The sequence below is a fragment of the Ursus arctos genome, unplaced genomic scaffold (assembly GCF_023065955.2).
Source record: "Ursus arctos isolate Adak ecotype North America unplaced genomic scaffold, UrsArc2.0 scaffold_19, whole genome shotgun sequence".
In the NCBI taxonomy this organism is placed as follows: domain Eukaryota; kingdom Metazoa; phylum Chordata; class Mammalia; order Carnivora; family Ursidae; genus Ursus; species Ursus arctos.
The window spans coordinates 10,808,892-10,830,503 of NW_026622863.1; the positions used below are offsets into that span (position 1 = coordinate 10,808,892).

Genomic DNA, 21,612 nt, shown 5'->3' on the forward strand with positions numbered 1-21,612 from the left:
GGTGTATGTGGTAGGCAGAGTAAGTCTCCCATGGATGTCCACATCCTAATCTCCAGAACCTGTGAATATGTCACCTTACATGGCAGAAGAAAGTTTGCAAGTGTGATTAAGGACCTAGAAACGGAGAGATAATCCTGGATTATCTGGGTGTACTCAATGTAATTGCAAGAGTCCTTAAAAGTGGAAGAGAGGCAGAGGAGAAAGTGAGGGAAGTAGAAATGACAATGGACGCAGGGTTGGAGTAACATGTGAGAAGGACTCACCCCACCACTGTGGACCTTGGAGACGGAGGAAGGGGACACCATCAAGGAACGGGGGCAGCTTCTAGAAGTTGGAAAATGGAAGGAAATGAATTCTCCCCTAGAACCTCCGAAAATGAATGTAGTCCTGATTTTAGCCTAGTGAGACCCAGGTCAGATTTTAGAACTGTATGATAACAGATGTGGCTTTGGTTTGGGTTTGTTGGTTTTATTTTTGGTTTTTTTGGTAGCACTAGGGTTTATTAAGCTATGCCTTGGTACAGGTGCTGGGGCTGCCCATGGTGCTCTTGATGTATAAAGCCTGCGTGTTCTGCCAATTCTTCTTGAGCAATGACACCGGGAAATTAACAGCTAAGTGGATGCTGTACACGAGCTCATCATCTGTCATCTTCATGTGGCCAATGGCCACTGCCAGACACAGCACATTCTTCATCTGGAATTTGATCGTGGCCTTCCCTTCATCCACTTTGGCCACCATGTTCTCACTGTGGGTCAGCAAGGAAGGGAACTTGTGGCCTTATTTGAGCCTGAGTCCAAGATTTGTGGGGCCTGCTTGATCAGAGATTCTGAAGCCAAAAAGGCATCATACTTCTTGGCCAGCTTCATAACTCATTTTTTATTCTTGCTGAGTTTCGTCAGGGCCTCAATGTTCATGTGGGGGTATCCACAGCCTTGGCCTCATCACAGCACTGCTGGTCCCCCAAAATGCATATGGAGAACTTGGGGCAGGGAGGGGACTTAAGCCTGACGGTGCCCAAGAAATGTTTGTCCCTCTGAGAGTCATAGTTCTTCAAGCTGATCTGCAGCTCCGCCGTCTCCAAAACCTTCAGGCACTTGTACTGGCTGCCGGGCAAGACTTCCCGCACCGCCTCGTACAGGATGCCGGGGGAGACTGCTGCTCATGGTGCCATGTGCTGCAATTACTGAAAAGAGCTAGATGTGAGTTGTTTTAAGCCACTACATTTGTGGCAATTTGTTACCGCAGCCACAGGAAACTGGTACAGGTGGCATTCCCTGGCAGCACCCCAGTGGGATCTGGGCAGCCCCACTTAAGGGCTGTAGCAGGAGGCAAGTTGTTTAACCTTTGTAAGCTGTCATTTTCTAGTCAATAAAGTGAGGGCAACAGTGGTTACTTCATAAGGTTATGGGGATAATTAAATGAGGTAATTTGCATAAACCTCTTAGCACAGTATCTAGCTCATGTTAAACATTTGTTAAAGGTCAATTATCGCTGCTGCTGTTAAAACCTGCTGTGGCCCACGGTTATTGTTACACTGGGTTGCACCCTGCCCTGGTAGAGGATCCCACTGCCCAACAGGTGACCTGCCCAGCCTTCCTGGAGGCAGTGTTTGCCCTCTACCTCGTTGGGAGGTTTGGATGTGGCACTTCTTTGGCCAGTGGACTGCGAGCAGACTCCAGCCAAGCCACTTCCAAGGGGAAGCTTTGGGGGCATACTTTGGTCCAGCCTCTTGTTCTTTTCTCTTTGTGATGCGAGAGACATTTCCCAGATAAGCGCTGCTCCTTCTACCTGAGTCCTAGCTCAGAAGACATATGGCACAGAGCCACAGCACATGTAAAGTGAGGTGTAAATGTTTATCATCATAAGTCATTGAGATTGGGGGGTTGTTTGTTTTCATAGTAAAGTTGACAAACACACCTCTCATGGATACCGTTTACAGAGTCTGCCAGCTCGCACACACACATGTATACACACGTCCCTCCAGACTGTCTACAAGACCTATATACGGCCTATAACTACTCTGACACTCAAGTTAGTATTCTATAATACTAATACTAGGAACTTCAGAGGCCCTAACCATAGTTAACCCAAGCACAAATGGACACTTGGGCAAATAAAGGCGTTTCCCAAGAAATCTGGAATTGTGACCTGGAGGCAGCTAGAGAGCTTTGCCTAGGTCTATAAATAATAGGGAAGATTTGGGAAGAGGGGGAAATCCTAGAAATTATGGCTTGATCGTCTTGGGCCTTGCAGTTGGAGAAGCAGAGAAAGAATATCTGCAGGTACAGAAAAGTAGAGATGCAAGAGGAGAAGACGTAGTGGCCTGAGTCCCTAGCAGTTTTCTACTCCCTGAACATGGTCTGCCCTGAGGTCCTTGGGCTCCATGGGATAAGCCAGTCTCCTTTCAATAAATCCCCCCGCCTACTTAAGTAATCTCTGGTTGGTTTCTTTAACCTTGAACCAAAAGTATCTTGGCCAAGATGATGTTCTAAGCAAAGGAGGAAAAGTTTCCATCCATGAGAACCCCAAAAGTCCTAAGGAATCAGTCTGCACATAACAGAGGATACCACCTCTCCTCTTCCCTGTCTGACTGAGCCCCATCACTGCAGAGCTCATAACTCCCCAGCCTGCTGTAAAACTGAGCTCTTCTGGGCACAGGAGTCAGAGAGGTAAAAGAAAATGGTTTCAGTACAATTAGTTCACCATTAAACATAAGTATTAGAGCCCTACTCTGTTCTAGACACCAAGACAGCAGGAGAAACAAAGAAGATAGCCCCATCCTGCCATTTGTGAGCGTATAGCTTAGCAGAGGATAAGAGGGAGGAAAGAAGCTCAAAGAAAAGGTTCCAGGTGAGAGGCTGGGTCCCATCTCTGCCACTAACTAGCTGTGTGGCTTCAGGAGTCATTCCACTGCTCTGGCCTTCAACCTCCCATCCACAAAATGAGGGGCTAGAATAAATGATTTTTAAAGGTTTTCCCATGACACCTGGCCCGTGGTCACTATAGCTAAGATCTGATAAGCAAAAAGTAGCCACTGCCCTTGGATTGTCAACAATTTCCACATACAGTGTGAGGCTGGCTTCTTTGGAACCACATGGGGAACAGTCTAAAAATGCAGATTTTTGGAGCCTCAACTCCAGAGTTCCGCATCGGTGGAGTTGGGCATCAGCTTGACTAGTGTTGATTTTAATACATGGTCCAATTTGGGAACCACTATTCCAGGCTATTGTAGATTCTACAGAAATGTCCCAGCCTTCCCGTAAGTACATAAACAACCAGCAGCATGATAAACTGGTAAACTGCACATTAACTGGTAATACTTACATAGAAAGTCTTACCTAGCCTAGCACTGTACTGCGCACTTTATAGGTAGTATTAATTCATTTAATCCTAACAACCCTGTGAGGTAAGTATTTCACTCTCCCCAGAAGGAATTTAATTGCTTTATTCATCTCTTCCCTCCTCAATACAAGCACGGACTTTAATCCGGCTTTCCCTGTAGGAGAGTAATTCGAATAAATAAGTAATTAAAATTAAATAAAACACAAAAGGAAAAGAAATCCTCATTTAAGAGTTAGCTTGTGTGAGCCCGCCTCACACCCACACTCCTTCACGACCTCATGTCATTACCCAACTGCCCCCAGTAAACTTTGAGGAAAACATGGCAAAGAAATGAACAGTACTTCCGAGGGCAGGGTGACCTAATGCAACGGACATTTAGCTGTGGGCTTATTCTGCCACTGACCCAGGTGTCAGGAGAAATCTGTGCATCAGATACGGTAGGAGAAGGGACCCAGATGGATGACCTTAAAATTTTATGATCAGATGTGATATCGGATATTTACATTCTGGTTAAGGTAATAATCTGTGAATATGGAGGAAGTGAGAAAAGGCATGAGGACATAAGCCACTGAGGATTTTATTGGATCTGGGGAGGTTTCTATCTCAAGAAGAAATGATAGCAAGTGACAGTAGTTGATAGTTTAAACAATTACTTCACATATCTAAATTTGGAGCTAGATGTTCCTGTATCGGTTCAGCAGTGCATCTAGGATACATATTATTTTCTTTTCTTTCTTTTTTTTTTTTACTCTTTATTTTTTTAATAGTATTTTTTTATTATATGTTAGTCACCATACAGTACATCCCTAGTTTTTGATGTAAAGTTCCATGATTCATTACTTGTGTATAACACCTTGCAATACATGCAATACATGCCCTCCTTAATACCCATCACCAGCCTATCCCATTCCCCCACCCCCCTCCCCTCTGAAGCCCTCAGTTTGTTTCCCAGAGTCCATAGTCTCTCATGGTTCATTCCCCCTTCTGTTTACCCCCCCTTTCTTCTTCCCTTTCTTCTCCTACCAATCTTCCTACTTCTTATGTTCCATAAATGAGTGAAACCATATGATAATTGTCTTTCTCTGCTTGACTTATTTCGCTTAGCATTATCTCCTCCAGTCCCGTCCATGTTGCAGCAAATGTTGAGAAATCGTTCTTTTTGATGGCTGAGTAATATTCCATTGTATATATGGGATCCATATTATTTTCTACCTTCTGTTCTTTTACTCCACCATCCTCCATGTGTAGATAGTCAGCCTCCAGCTTATTACCTCATGATCACAAGATGGCTGCCATAACCCTGGGTATTATATCCTAATACTAAAGCATCCAAAGCAAGAAGGTAGAGAATAAGCCCTTTCTTCATACATCTCTCTTTGTTGCCACACAGAAAAACTACCTCCCAGAAATAACAGTCCCCTTGCATCTCTGGTTAGAACTGGGTTACCTGGCCACTTGTAAGGGTCAAATTGTCCCTCCCCAAAATTTATGTGTTGAAGCCCTAACCCCCAGTACCTCAGAGTGTGACCTTATTTGAAGATAAAGTCTTTACAGAGGTAATCAAGTTAAGGTGACATCTTGAAGGTGGGTCTTAGCCGCCAGTGTCCTTATATGAAGAGGAAATTTGGACTCAGAGGGAAGATGATGTGAAGACACAGGGAGAAGGAAGACAGCCATCTATAAGCTGAGAGAAGTTTGGAACAAATCCTTCCTTCACAACCCTCAGAAGGAACCAACCCACTGACACCTTGATCTTGGATTTCCAGCCTCTAGAACTGAGGCAATAAAATTCCTGTGGCTTAGGCCACCCAGCTTTCGTACTTTGTTACAGCAGCCGAAGATAACAAATACAGCCTCCTGTACCTAACTTCAAGAGATGCCACAAAGTGAACATATATAATCAGCCTCTGCTGTGAAGGCAGACCCATGAGCATTCAATATAGAGAGGAGAATGTCTGCTGACTAGCAGCCGGCGGCCATCTTCATTCGCAAGTCACATAAATCGATTCTGACTAACTTAGAAAGGAAGCCTTAGAATATGAGGAAGGGATTAGGATTCCGGAATTGGTGGGAAGGCTAGAGAACCAAGCTCGGAAAAATTACAGAAAGCAGGGCGGACTGGGGGTCTGGAAAGCAGGAATGGCATAATCTTCTTGTAGCTCCCCCACTGCAATGAATATGCTCCTAATACATTTTCTGCCATTAAAATGCCAACGATTCTGAGCCCCAGGAGAGCAGGGACCTAGCTTTTGACCAAGGAAGAGGACAGAAAGCTAACCTGATTAAAGTATAACAAAGCTAGCTCATACTGGGCTAGAGACAGATAATTCCCCAAAAGGAAATTATGGAATTACTTCTTAAAGAAAATGAGAAATACAAGCTGGGAGGGGAGAGAATTTAATTTCCACTACACTGATGGAAGAAGGGCAATGGGTACAGAAATTGGAGACAGAAAGGGTTTCCTTACAACTTGTAGCAGGTTGTCCCATACCCTGGAGATGGGTCCTCAGGGCCAAGTTCCAAGTAATGTTTAAGCTGCCCATGGTTTCCATTCTAAAACCACCAACCTCTGAGCATGATAATTAATTACCTCGTATCCATTCCAGATTCATTTTCCAATCTTCTAGGTCCTCCCTATCCCCTTTGGATCGTAAGCCCTCAAAGGACCAAGTTAAGAAGCAAACACAAAAGCAAATGGTTTAAATTCACCAGGATCACCCATTTTCTTCAAATGCAGTACCTTTGTCCATGCAAATAACAAAGACAAAAAAAAAATCACTGAGTCTGTATCGATGAGGCACCAAAACATTTAGTTGATCAGATCAAGTTGGCAAACAGCCTGTCACTCTGGTCGAGGGAGGGGAGATCTGCCAAATTAGATGTTTGACTGAATTGACAGGCTGTCTTGGTCAAAATAAGTCTTTTTTATTAAATGTTGAGAGATCATGGTATATCAAAAAGAAAATCTACGCAAGCCACTTTTCATCTATGTACACAGTAAAATCAAGGTGGCATATTGGAAATCTCTAAATAACACTTTGTCTACATAAAAGGGTGTAATTCTTTGGGTCAGAATAAATTAGGAAAGAAAGCCTCCTTTTTGAGTGGAAAAGGATTGAGAGACTAAATTGCCTGGAGACAGTGTGTCATCTCTATCAATATGATTTCTTACCACCTTTACCATTTCACACTGCTTGCATGGCGCCAGCCCCATAGACTGAGTGAGCATCATGCTGTTTTCCTTTTTTATCTTATCTAATCCAACCAACAATTCTATAAGATGAGGACTGCTATCTTCATTGCAGAAAGAGGAAAACTGTGGTTTACGTGGTGTACGTAGCTTCCCCAACTTTACACAGAAATTACATCAAAGCTGTTGCCTTCCAAGAGTATTCAAGTATTTCTTCCCAGCCACACTGCTGGCATCTTTCTCCCTTGGGCTAACTCAAGAATTCTAGAACCTTCTTTTCCAATTGTTCCAGGTCAAAGAGCACCTCTTTTCATCAGCTCCCATAAATGCAAAAATGCCCCCTCCACAGACATGGCTGCAAAATTCCTTCATCCAACATGCCCTTGTCTTTCATTGAGGCTCAAGGCCACGGAGTCCCATAGGGCTTTATCCTGCCCTTTCGAGCATTCAGTTTTCCATATGCAATGTGGGTTTACCCCTTCTGTTGTACAGTCTGTTCTTGGAGAGGAGAACTTTCACACAATAGTAATGTACACAATAGTTATCTCTTGCCTTCTTTTATTTAACTCAGGCACCAGGGGGCTGCTTCTATGAGCACAATGGTAAGATTTTCATTGCATTGTCATTGACTTTTGTCTTATATTTATGACTATGTCTTCAATTTCTCCTTTAATTTAGAGAACAAGAGCTGCTTGAAAGACACCACAGCTGGCTACTCAGCGGACTGTCTCCTGCCACTTCTTGATCACTTCTTCTCTTTTATTCATCCTGACTTCAATTTTTCTTTTGTGCAATGTGACCATAGCCCAAAGGGAATCACAGGACATGAAGAAATGGTTTCTAGTTGACCCATTCCTTTGGGGACAATAGCTCAAGGGGTATGTAGAACCCTTTACAGCACGTGAACTTCTTTAAATTCTTTGCCAAACTTTAAGGGGTCTGACAGAAACTAGTAAGAAGGTAGGGCGACCTTCCCATGATCCATTTTAGTAAAGCACGAAGTTTTTTTGAACCACTGCTTCAACAGCCTGAATCAATTCCTTTAAATTCTAGACCCCCACACTTATCTCTTTAGACAAGCTATATATACAATTGAGCTCAGGTCCAGGATCAGACCCAGAAGTAAAATAAAGTCATAAGAGAAATGGAAACTTGAGTTCCTTCTTTTAAAATAAAAAGGAAGAAATCTTCACAGGAGTGTCCAAACTTCTTGTCTTTGATCTCACCCATCTCTACTCTTAAAACTTAAAAAGAATATTTCTATTTTCTGTAATTCTTTTCCCCCCCAAATTTATATCCACTTTCCAGGACAAAGAACAGTGGAGAAATAATACATGCCCACAGAGGGACGCCTGGGTGGCTCAGTTGGTTAAGGATCTGCCTTCAGCTCAGGTTACGACCTCAGGACCCTGGGCTGGGGGATCAAGACCCACGTTGGGCTCTCTGCTCAGAGGGGAGTCTGCTTCTCACTCTCACTCTCCCTCTGTGCCCTCTAAGAAATAAATAAAATCTTTAAAAAAAAAAATGCCCAAAGAATCATCTGTCCTGAAAGCTATCCCAGGTGCCCCCCGCCATAGCACTACTCTTAGGTTTGTATCACTTTAGCAAAGTTGAGAGTTTAACTTCTACAAAGAGATCCATTAAATCTAATTTCTTGATTCTAAACAGCAGTTCTTCTCCCTCTTTCCCAAAAAGCTTTTTATTAAGTAGATGATACACCTTATAATCCATGGCAATTTAAAATTAAAAACAAATAATCTTCCTGACTCCCGGTCCAGGAAACTTCTATTAATCTATTATGTAATGTTTAATATATTTTACAGGTATTATTTTGTATGTAAATCATGGGGCATATAATAAAATGAACACCTGTGAGTCCATTACCCAGTATATGCTAACCACTATTGTGTCTCCTCGTAGGCATCTTCTCTATCCCAGCTCACTGCCACCCCTAGAGGCAAGATTTTTCATTGGTTTGTTTTTTTTTTCCTGTTTAGTTTTTATGTGTGTGTCTTCCTAAACATACTGCTTAATTTTGCTAGTCTTTGAACTTTATAAAAATACTATATGATGTCTCCAAAGACCTGCTTTTTCATTAATTTTATGTTTATAAGATTCTTTTATAGTTGATCTACATAACTGCGATTCATTTATTATCTTCGCTATATAATGTTCCATTCTGTAACAATACCCTAGTTGATTTAACTATTCTCACGTGATAGATATTTGGACTGTTTCCCATTTGGATTGCTCCCAAACATTCTTTTACAAGTCTCCTGGTAAATACATCCAAGGATATTTCTGAGACACCTACCAAGGAGTGAAATGCTAAATCAGAGAGCATGCAAATGTTCAATTCTGTAAAACAGTCCCAAATTATTTTCCGAAGTGTTTCTAACAGTTTATACTCCCACCATTTTTTATTGCCACATTTGTTTCAATCTTATAGAAAACCAAGAACAGGACCAAGAGAATGAAACAGAGGATGAACAGTACTTGACAGAAGTTGGGTACAAAAGCAGATCGTGCATGGGGTGCCACCCACACCAGGCTAGCCACACTAGAATCCTCTTCCTGGTCTAACGACTCCGACCCAGCCCTGCCCACAGCCACAGGTGGCCCATAAAGATCCACCATGACTGCCTGTTCCTCAGAACCTTTCCTCACTTTGCTTCACACCTGCTCTCTTGGCAGGGTCTAGCAGGATCTGTCCTTGGTCTTATTCCTGAATATAATCAGCCTACAAGGACTTCTCAAGCACCTGTCAGATGCCAGACACTGGAGGTATAGAAGGGATATGAGAGGTAAGGGGGTGGACATTATATTTCATTGGAGAAAAAAAGACAAACAAAATATGAGTCCAGATTGTGACCATTGTCATTTGTCCTATTTGCTTCCTTTCTAGCAGGTGAAGAGCTTGGGGAAATCATTCCAAGCAGAGAGCAACTGCAGAAGCATTCAAGGTAGATAGGAAAGGTGTACCCAAGGGTCAGCAAAGAAGCCATGTAGCCAAAGCCTTCCAGAAGGGCAGAGTGGTACAAGAGGAGACTGGAGAAACAGTCAAAGCCAGACCATGCAGGGGAGTTTGCAGGCCAAGATAGTGATAAGTAGCATGGGGTCTGCTGGAGAGAAGCAGATAGATCCAAGACAGATCCACCCATAGGGGAAAGAGAGAGAGAGAGAGATGGAGGGGGGGTTGGTATAGGGGAGAAATGGAAGGTGACATCCTGTTTTTTGGCTTCATCGATATATTCCTTTCTTGTCACCACCTTTTGGATGATTAACACTTACTGTATATGTGGCTTTCTGCATTTCCCTGGAACACTGCTTCCAGAGTGGCTGATGGGGAACGAAAAAACAACAAAAACATGGTGTCTTCATCTTTCCACCTTCCCACCCCCAAGTCTGGGTCATCTCTCAGCTGCTGCCAGATGAAACTATCGCATCAAGGAGAGAGCCCTAACATGGGTATTATGACCCCAAACATGTCACTTCTGAACAATGTGACCTATGGACAAGTTGCTTAACCTGAGCCTCAGTTTCTCTAGATGTAAAACGGGATGGAGGAGGGGAGAGACTTTGAGTACCTGGTGCACATCAGGCACTGTACATACTTCATCTCTTTCAGCCCTGAGAGTAACACCACTTTATGGATGACAAAGAGGAGGCTGAGAGATGTTCAAAGGACCCTTCCCAAGGCCATGATGCTAGGATTCTAAACAAGGTTCTCCAAGACTCTACTGAGCACTGCCTCAGGGGCATCTGAGCACAAAGAGAATATATGTGAAAACGTTCATTAGGCTGCAGTGTTCTTTACAAATGGAAGGTATAATTACTATTTTTTAAGAACTCATCTCAAATTGCTCTCCCACGTGCTTTCTGCCCAATGACCTACTTGCCCCTTTCCTGAAGCTTCATACACTTTAATGAAGGCCTTTGCTCTTATAATTCCTCTGGCCTAAATACTCTTCCTTATCTTACCTATTACCTAGAAGGCAATCTTTTACTTCGTTTTCAAAAAGACTTGCTCAGGAATTACTTCCTCTCAAATTTTTCTTACCCTTGTGCTGCAAACAAAATTGATTACCGCTTCTTTCAGATTCTAATGGTAAGTAACACATACAGTGTACATGCACACTATGAGCAACTGGCACAACAACCTATTAATGTCCAACCCAAAACTCTGTGACCTCAAACAACAATAATTTTTCCTTGCTCACAAAGCGGAGAGTTGGCTGGGAGCCGGCTGATCTAGGCTGGGCTCAGCTCCACACTGCATGTTGAGTCTAAATCTGCTCCATGTAAGCACTGCTTGGAGCGACTCCACAGAAGTAACTCCTTCTCCAGTGGAAAGAGATGTAGAGTCAAATGGCAAAGAACGTAGAATCGGGGATGGGTGAAAATCTGAGGTCAATGACTCAATCTGTCACACATAACTATTAAAATGTGCATAGAGCCACTGACTTGGTCCTTTCTTACTGAGCACCTACTATGTCCACCAAGCACTCCTCTAAGCTTTGCAGATATAGCAGGAAGCAAAATCAGAGAAGGTGCCTATCTGTACAGAGCTGAAATTCTGGTGGAAGAACAGAGGCAAATAGACAAGGTAGATCATTTCACATTGTGCTCAGGACTGTAAAGAGAATAAAACCCAGGCATATAAGAGGGTAATGTCAGCAACAGTGACAGCAAGGGGAGTAGTCACCTTCGGTGGAGTGGTCAGGAATAGCCTTTCTGAAGAGTTGATTTTTAACTGAAATGAATAACGAAGCAGAGCTGGTCTTACAAATCGCATGGAGATCAGGGTAAGAGCATTTCAGCCAGAAGGACATTAACAGTCTGAGGAAGAGAAAGATGCCAGTGTCATGTCAAAATCACCTAGAAGACTTGTTAAAAGACAGACTGCTGGGCCTCAACCCCCAGAGTTTCTTTTTGAGTCAGTCTGGTGTGGGCCCAAGATTTGCATCTCTAACAAGCTCTCAATGATCCTAACAGTGCAGGGACCACACTTCTGAAACTCGTGTACCTGTGTGATCAAGAGAGTGTGGCACAGGATAAGGCCTTTTGGGCCACGGTAAAGAGTTTGCATGTTATGGTGTGTGCAATGGGAAGCCCCTGGAGCACATGAGCAGGGGAGTGCTGTGACCTGATTTAGGTTTAAGAGAGCACTCTGGCTTCTACATGGAGAGAGGGTCACAAGGGAACAGAAGTGGAAGAAGGAAGTTGAAATACTTGTTGTATTCAATCATCAGCTCCCCAAGGTTCCTACTTGGGATGATGGGACATGTGCTGCGGCCACGAACAGAATGGTGAGTCACAGTGGAGAGAAGTTTTGGAAGGGAGTGGGGCCAATTTTGAACTCAATTTGAGGCCCCTTTGGGACATTCAAGACCATCATGTTGCATAACTCCAGGGGTACCCTGCACACTCGGTGTGAATCACAGTCCTGTAGCACAGAAGCGCAATATGACAGCGTGAAGAGCACCTGCTGGAATTGTGTAACTGTCAGTCCTGGAATATTCTCCCTCCTCCAAGCTTACACTCTAGTGACAGGAGGCAGACAATAGGCAAGCAAGATACTTTCAAATGGCATTCCGTGCTATAAAGAAAATAAACTCCCAACTCAGTAGATCTAGACCACTCATATTGCCATTGACTCGCCATGGACTCCTCCCTGACGATATGGCTGGGGCATCCTGTGGCTGCATTCCTAGAAGCTCCTTGGTTAAAGAACACATAGAATCGTAACTTGCAGGTAATAATTGTAGCTAATGTGCCAAGTACAATACACTCTTTTCAGGTCTTAGTTCACACAATAATCCTATTAGATGTGTACAAGGATTATCCCCATTTTACAAGTGGGAAAGTTGAGGCACAGAGTGGTTTAGTAACTTGCCAGAGGATACACAGCTAGGAAGGGACAAAGCTGGGATTCAAGACTAGGGAGGCTCATTGGAGAGCTGGCTCTCTTACCCACTTCGCTACACTGGTTCTCAGTTAATTGCTGACAGAATCTGTCTGAAGGGGTCTACATCACCCTTATCCACTGGCCAGGTTCCAATATTACCAAAGAGAAAAACCCAGCCCTGCCAAGGCCTATCTTCTTTGCCAATAAGTAGCTAGAACTGTCAGGGTGTCTTCAGCCTTAAGGAAACTCCACGCCTGAATCTGTGTGCCAGACCTTTTACACAGAGAAAATATGGACATTTTCTTTTAATAATGCTACAGAGAAATAATGAAATGGTACCATTACAAAAACATAATTAGGTCTTCAAAAAAAATCTCCACTGGAGTCCTATAAAAAGACCACAGGTGTTCGTCATTACTTTTTATTTAGCAGACAGTTTTAGCCATTGTTTGTTTTTTCCCCCATTTATTAAGTTCTGGTATTTTAAGATGATTTGTGTATAATAATAACAATAATTTCCTGTTTGCCTGTCAGTTGTGAGCCGCTTTAATTACAGATATTCATTTTCACAAGTTAACTTGGTAAACATGCTCATTTGTTATGTTGCCTGTTCATTAAATCAGTTAGCACAGCTAGTAACTATGTTAAGTATCTTGCTGTCGGGTTGAAGCAATGGATCTTCATCGGTTTCCAGTACTATTTCTCACAGAGACAGACAAAGACTTCCTGAGAGTCCCTTCCCCTTGGTGTGTAGGCGCTAAGTCTTCCACCCCTACAAGGTCAGGTGTGTTAGGCCCAATGGAGGCATCCAGTTGAGGTTTTATGTATCACAGTTAAAGAGTTCAGTACTGGGAAACCAGAGGCAAGATATGGGATAAAGGAAGAGGGATGCCCTGATGAGGGAGGTTTTGAGTACACACGTTTGGAGCATCCTTGACCGCAACCCTCCCCTTGGATACCTCCCACCCTCTCAACCAGTCCTGCAGACAAGGAGGGCCTATGGGACCACAGTTGCACCAAATGACTCTGAGATCACCAGTTGTCTCATTCAAGCATCTGAAGGAGAGATGTCAAGCCACACACAAGCTTACTGTTAGGAAAGGTATGAAGAGATCAATGAGGCAGACCCTCCTAGCAACGAAAGAACATGCAACCAGAAAGAAAAAGCAGATGGAGAGAAGGTCACTTGAAGACCTAGCAGTTCCCAAGAAGCCCAGTTCTTTGTTTTTTTGAGACTTCTGTGCATCTTTACAATAAAGCCGTTACTTGGCCGATTTACTTGGTGTCTTATTACTTACAACCAAATGCCCTCTGATCAATACATTCTTCATCATAATGACTGGAATGACCATGGTTCCACAAAGGTCTCATATCTGGTAAATTCCAATTTCTCTAGGAAGGAGCCATGGATACCAGTGCCTAGGTCATCAGTCACCTGCAGATTGAATGTTTCATTAAAAATTTTCCTTTAAGCAAGTGGGGACTACTAAGAAGCTGACATGCCAAACCGAGATGAAGGGGAAAGAAAAGATCATAAGCTACTCCCAGTAGCTGAGTCATGGGCTCAAGAGGAAGTAGTTCATCTGGGGTGTGAGTCAGGATGGAGGAACTCTTGTCAAGGTGCTTGAGAGTAAATATTCAAAACAGAATAAAAGGTCCATGAGATGACTGTGGTAGACTCTTTTTAATTACTCTGTTTCTTTTGTGGCCTTGCTGAGCTTTCCAAAGAGGAAGAAAGGTCCATTGGTTGTAGTTGGAGAAGCAATGATGAGAAACTGGATGAGAAAAAGGTTTGGTGTAAGTATGGGGCAACTAGGGAAGATGATATGTAGTCATACTAAGTTTAAGGTGGGCCATCTAGGTGGAGGCATCAGACCCTAAGGGGCACCACCAATCATCACAGGACATAAGCCACCACATCTAATGAATCCAAATCAATCTGGTAAGCCTTCTTCAAAAGGCCCTGGAACTAGTCCCATACTATTTTCTCCATGATACATGACATTACTCTGCATTTCTTTCCCTAGTTGGCAATTTTAATCCCTCCTTGCTTGACTTTTCCATCTGACCATCACATGCCCATATTTTGGTTTCTCTCCTACATCTCAGTTATCCCTGGATTCTCCTTTTCTTGAGAGAGAAATCCCTAGGTCAATGCTGGAAGTAGACACTAGAATTTAGGAGTGATCTGAGAGTCTCGTGCTCTACCCTGGTGGTAAAAAATGGACCACCAACCACATCACAGGGTCATGGGGATGTGGGGTAAAGAAAGAATTTTTGTAGCAAGGCCCCCATAGGAGGTGGATGATGGTAGGACCTGGAGTGTATAGGAAGAGTCACAGTCTTAGAAAAGAAACACTTGAAAGGGAGGAGAAATGTTCAGGCAAAGCGGGGGAGTCATAAAGGTTTTCCCTTTAGACATCTGCATCCTCCCTGTAAAGTCGAAGTGTGCTGGGAGTACGGGACTCAGAGATACAATTACAGGCATGAACTGAGTGGTAAATATTGGGAGAAGGCAATCCCTGTGTACTTATGAGACTTGCTTTCGTGAGCAAATAGTCATTTGTGTCCTGGAGCTCTGTAGGTTTTGCCTAATGTGCATCCATTCCCCCTCATCTGATAATAGCACCTGGTTTTGATTTGGAACCCTCAATGGATACAGTCTTATTGGGACTGTCAATCAAAGTGACCCATCCGCCCCCACATATTAAGGCATGGGTAGCTGACCTAAGCTAGATCCATCAGATGTCCCTTCCTGGCATCTGAATCATGAGTGCATTAACACAAAGCCTGAACACTCTTGGGGCTGAATGATTCTGATGGTGGCTCCCAGAAGGCACTGCCTCTTCATTTCTGCCCTCCAAAGGCAAGGAGCCACTGTGAGGCCAGCCGTTCTAGAGATCTGGTTCTTCAAGTCTTCCTTTATTTTTGTGAACCCCGCCATATCCTTCCAAGATGTTCCTTTTTGCTTAAATTTGGTCAGAACCAGGTTCTGTTGCTTATAACCTGAAAACCCCAACCAAGGCAGAAGTAGGATTACCAGTGTTGAATAAAAAGTAAGACATGGCAGAAAAGAATTAAGAATTCCAAAACCAGGGTTCCACTCCCAACATTGCCACTGACACTAAGACCCTGGGCAAGTTGGAACAAGTCCCTCAAGCTCACCCAACTTTACTTGTCACGTCTAAAGCAGAGGTTGACCAAAGCCTACATAGAAATAGTTTTTCCCACATCTCAAGTACTTTAAACAGTCCTTAGTCCTTATCCCTGAAGTCCCTAGAGAATATGTCCAAGAGGGCTATAATCACATACCTAGCACCAAGCAGGAGTCACATATAAAGTAGGAGCTTAATAAATACCTGTTGATTAATACTGTTATATAGACTAAAACTTTAAAAATTCAGAATGATGAAAAGGAAATGAGTATTTATTTTGCAACTACTATGAATTTCTAATATGCAGAAGATTAATACAGGTTTCAATTCTTCAGATGTTGAATCAGTCACAGGGTGTTTATTTGAGTTTCAAACAAGAATATTCCTAACTTGAGGAAAAAAGACTTCCAGAGTCAACTATGTTTAAAATAGATTTTTCTTCCTGCGAAAGGAGAAGATCGCATCTATGGTAAGTGAGGATAAACCTGAACCTGACATGCCAAAACATAACTCCACCCCAAAACTTCGCTCTGTCCCTTAGAGGCTTATGTGATGGAAGCTGACAGGCAGCAGCATTAAGCAAATGAAATTGTTAGAGCCTCCAGCCCCTCTCCAGGCCTGTCAACACTTAGAGGTCTGAGTAACACAGGGGACTCGTGTTTCAAGAGGCCAAGTTCACCCTGAAGATTACAATCCATTAGGGAGTAACAAGAGCCTTCTGGCTCGGCCAAGTGGACGAGACTTGGGAAAATCTGAGCAGTGAATGCAGTAAAATTAAAATGCAATGGGGGTGACCTGCCGTGGCAGCAAGCATAACCTTCTTGGTGTCTTTAGCAGCGTTAATGGATCTACTTATGGCCCAGATGGTGGTTTTCAGAAAAGTCATTTTTTCTCTAACAAATTCATGACTAAACGAAAAAGACCACTATCAACTTCATTATGCTTTCCAATTGACTTGCTTTAAGGGTTATTCTTTTATTATAGCTCTTAAGCTCCCATTTCTTTTTTAAAGTACTTCTTTTAATACCAATTTTCACAGCACTAAGAAATTTAACACTCTTCAGTGGTTATATTATTGGCAAGTAACTGTTGCAGGCTGGAGAGAAGCATGAAAGATAGTGCTGGTGGACTGGTCATTTGTTATCTCCTCTACCACCAGTTAGGGACCCGCACCCTAGGGGGTGACAATCAGTTTGCCACTGGGGAGAGTGGGAATAAGAGAAAGCAGGTGCCATACCTCCCCCAGGGAGGCAGTCTTTCCTCCCTACAACATGAGGGTTATGGTACACGGCGTATTCCACGTTCCTTTTCAAACAAGATTCTACTATGAGCCTCTCCAATCCAACTGTACTCAGTCAGCTCTTTCAAGTGACCGGCAGATCTAATTTGGGGTTGATGGCGCAAACAAATCTGTAAGCATTTTACAAACATCACCGCAAGTTAACTATAAACACGAAGATAAAGCAAAGCTTGTATGCCATGGGATCAGCCAGAGTTCTGGATGATGAGCCAACCAAACAATTTTATTTTTTCAAAGTGGGATTGATTTGGAGGGAGACCAGCTTTCACAGGAATGAAGATATTTATTATAATATTATTTGTAAGAGTAAAAATTGGAAGGAATTTCCCAGCAATGGGAAATAATGAAATATATTTGCTCAGCTCTTAAAAGGGAGATGGGGAAGAAAATGCACAAAGACAAATAAGGAAGATCATTACAATGCTAAGAGTAAACCTGAGATATAAAATACCTAGACACAAGAGCATACAACTATATAAAACAGCTGATGTTTAGAAGTACTAGTAGAAATACATTATGATGCCACCAATAGTTGTTCTCTGGTGGTGAAATTGCACTGGTGTGCTCACACACTTTCTTTTTTCTATTTTCCAGGCTTGTTTGCAATGCATCTACTTAAATTCATAATGAGGAAATTTTAATACCGTTATCTCATCGAAGGCTCCCTTCCTTATGGCTTTAGAGCTGTTTATAGCATGACACTGAGAAATCGCATTTAGTATCAACACTGGTCAAGGTAAGGGTCCCATGCTCCAACCCTTCTACTTCACGGGCGGACAAACTGAGGTTCCGAAGTTCATCACCTGAGGCCAAGAAAGACACTCCTTTCTTGGACTTCCTCATCTCTCAACCATATAATTCCTTTCAAGGCAAATCCTCACTCATGGTAGAAATCTGCAAAACTCTCGAAGGAAAAAAAAAATTAAAATCTTGACTTCACTTCATCGGGCGTAATCAAATTTTTTCACTATCTCTTGCCATTGGTTTCCCAGAGAATCTCAAACTCAGCTGCGAGATTAGCTTTAAGGAGACAATGTTTCATAATTCTTCATTTATAAGAGAACTAACAAGGCCTCCAAAGCCCTTTTATTTTGAGGCCCACTCCTGGTCTAAGGGCTGTGTGATGGTATGTGAGCATTTGTATGTATCCCCGTTTGGCTGAGAAAACTCTGGAATCTGCGTTTGCCACATCTCATCGTGACGTGGCCTGTGCACATTCCAGGCAGATGGAAAAACACAGAACAGTCTGCCTTATCTGGAGAACAAGGTCTTGAGTGAAACACTCTAAATTTTGTGTTTGCTTCAACTCATCTCATCCTGTGGGGGGAATAACAGGTTGGGATAGCTGAGGAAAAATAAAGTGCTTTTCAATGAAAGGTTGAATTTTTTTGAGAAAGTTTTCTTCCCTCTTTTTCCTCAGAGACATTTCCCCTTTGGAAATGGAGAGCAATTATTTTTTATTCAACTTGTCTTTAATTTTTATCTCATGTGAAGAAAGAACAGTGATCACTCACAAAGAGGTTTTAATGACAGTAAAATGGTTTCGTGATTGATCATTTCGTATCGTGCCTTCCCCCCCGGAGCGCCTGCAGATCACCAGCATGGGAGAGCCTCTTCAGTGCAAGCCAGGGGCAGGCCTCAAGGGCTTGGCATATGGGGGGTACTCCTTGAACAAAAAACACAGGGGAAAAAAAGGGCCACAATTAGAGAGGCACCTTTAGAAATGGGGAGAAATAAAGACTCAGAATGTGAAATATTTGAGCACTTTTGAATGTACTTTAAACTTTCAAGCTCTCCTATCATTTCTCATATCCTGATTTTTAATGAGGAACACTGCAGATAGATATAAAAAAAGAAAAAAAACTGAATGAACAATCAGGAGAGTCCTTAAAAATCAGAGACATTTGAAAGAAGTTACAGATATTTATAATTCAACCTTTTACTTAACACAATGTTGAACTACAAGAAGAAAACTGTTCTTTGTCTCAGCACGCAAAGTTTCTTACTAAGTAGGACAAATGCAATATTTATTTCATTTCAATTTCGACTTCCCAGTACAGTTTTCTCTGTAGCTGCGTCTGAGATAGAATGGAACATTATGTATACCCTCTCAGAAGGTTTTACCTTCCTTCCATGGACTTCCAGTTTGGCATGGGGGTTAACTGATATTCATACTCCAAACCTCCCAGTAAAATGCCCACAAAGATACGCAAAAGGCCTAGAGGGTCTATAACACTGGAAACCAAAGACTGGGGGGCAGAGACTACAGACCCAAAGACAGAGGGAACGGACTCGTGCTGTATCATTAAGTGTGACTGATTCAGAAATACATACATATTCTCTGAATCGAAAGAGGATAGTTAGCTCCAAAGAAGCTATGAAAAATAAATTCTCCTTTACTATCTATGGCCCAACTGCATAACCCAAGGGTTGAACCGACAGAAAAGCAATCGTCCATTTTTCCACCCCACAACTCCTAAACTAGAGCTCTAACCTTGTCTTTGTCACCTTCCCTCTTCCCATCCACAGACACTGAAAACCAACATATAAGACAGCATGACAGATGTCTTCACAACAATAGCATCAGACACAGGTATGGAAAGCAAAGAGGGCTGGGAGCCATGGAAGGTGTTAGAGAGAGGGTAATTTTGGCTTCATACACTACTCAAAATATTGAAAATGATCTGCAACTCTTGTAATTTTTTAATCAAACTGCAAAACAATTTGTAAAACAGACAGAAATAGTATATAGGCCAAGATATAAAAATTTATGTAACATACATGCAAGAAGATATCTGCATGTGTGTATGCACGCACACACACACACACACAAACACACACACACACACACCCACACCCCTCTTCCTACCAAATTTTTTTCACAATGATGGTAAGGGCAAAGTCCCAGCTATAGAAGCATGAGATAGGATGTTGGATTCTTGGGAAATACAAAAGCTGAAAGAAACAGCAAAAGCATCAGTCAGAACTCACTGCTTAGAGATGATTTGAAACATTCCTCTCATCTGAACTGATAAAAATTAAATCCTGGATAGCGTTGGGGGATTTCAGTTCTTAGCATTAAATTGTTTAGTGACTTACTTTGGCTACCTCAACAACTGTTTCCCAAAAGTGACAAACTGGTCTTAACGATCAGCTCTCCGTTTGGCTCCACTTCCTCATCTTAAGACAGGAATGGGATTATGACATTCCTTGAAAGACTACAATAAAGAGAAGACATTAAAATGGCTCAGATGGTCTGCCTGGAACACTCTCTAAGACTAAGAGGAAGTCATATGGATTTATTGTACAGCCAAAGTGGCTAATTTGAGAGGGGTTAGGGATGGGTCCTGTTCAATGAACCCTTTCACTTCTACAATATTAACATTTTTCTATATGACCTAAACAAACTCTCAGGCTTGGGGAAGAAGTCCTCCCTCAGATCTCATTTTGCAGGTAAACATCTAAAGGAAGGCAAGCTAATGTGTATTCCTAGGTACTGTGGAGTCTCAAATGCCTGATATTTCTGACTCTGTGCCTTTAAAACCTAAGAGTATAGAAGTTCTCAGGAGGAGCATTGCCTTGATAAGCCTTTAAGAAACCCAAGTCACTTTATTCTCTGAGAGACTTTTACATAGAGCTAACTTAGTGATACACGTTCTAGAATAGCCACTGTTACAACTATAACCCAGGGAGATACGTTTTCCAGAGCAGAAGCTGCTCCTAGAATTTCAAAGATACAAAGTAGGTATTTTACTGAGACATCTTGTCTACCCACTGTCCAGAACTTTCCTGCTACAAGAAAAGTCCTAATTCTGAAGGGAAGATTCATCAAAATACATTCGACCAAGATTTATGAAGCCCCTTATTAAGAATTCAAGGGAATGAGTTCTGCAGCTTCAGGGGACACATGTGGAAATCCTGTTTCATAAGGTTCCAAAAGGCAGCTCACAAGAAAAGAATCTGTGATCTTGGAGAATCTAATCATCACAATAATAACCTCAGGAATCGAACGTCTGCTAGAAATGGCACCAGGGAGTCGTAGGATCCAATGCTCGCTCGCTCTCTGCAGCTTCTCTACCTTCAGAGGCATCTGACATGGTTCATCACGCCCACCGTGTTGCAAACCTTCTCTTGGCTCCAATGGCACCACATTTGGCTGATGTGTCTCCAAACTTAATGGCTACTCTTTCCAATTTTTCCTCAAGGCCATCTCTAAACATTGGTGCCTTGTGGATTTTAAGCCTTGAGGCTTTCTGTTCTCCACCCACAAACTCTTCATAGGTGATTCTCCCTGCCCAGTCCCACGGCGTTAAGGACTCTCTATATGCAGAGAAGTCCTGACATCTCGCCTGAGCTGCATACACAGGTCCATCTACCCATTTGGTACTGTGGCAGGTGCTGCTCATATTCGTAACGTGACACACGGCCAGCCAAGGGGACTTGTTCAGGCTGGTAACTTGCTTGGCCATGTGTCCCCAGTTGGCTGCCTTCCCCTCTTGCCTCACCCCCCTCCTCCTGCACCAGTGTTTCCTGGGATCACCTCCACGATAATCGAATGATGCTCCAGTCCTTAGCTCAGAGCTTCTTTTCATCTGCCTCCCTACTTTTTCCATTTCCTTCTCTAGTCCTACCACCCATCACGTTTGTCCCATCTATGGTAATAGCCTTCCAACTGGCCTCCCCACTTCTCCTCCCCACCCAGGGTTCTATTCTCCAC

The 21,612-nt window shown here is 42.8% G+C and overlaps 1 pseudogene; it reads right to left on the reverse strand.

Annotated features, from left to right (window-relative positions):
* Window positions 1-507: 507 nt before the first annotated feature.
* Window positions 508-21,364, reverse strand: LOC113251724 (60S ribosomal protein L10a-like; annotated as a pseudogene).
* Window positions 21,365-21,612: the final 248 nt, after the last annotated feature.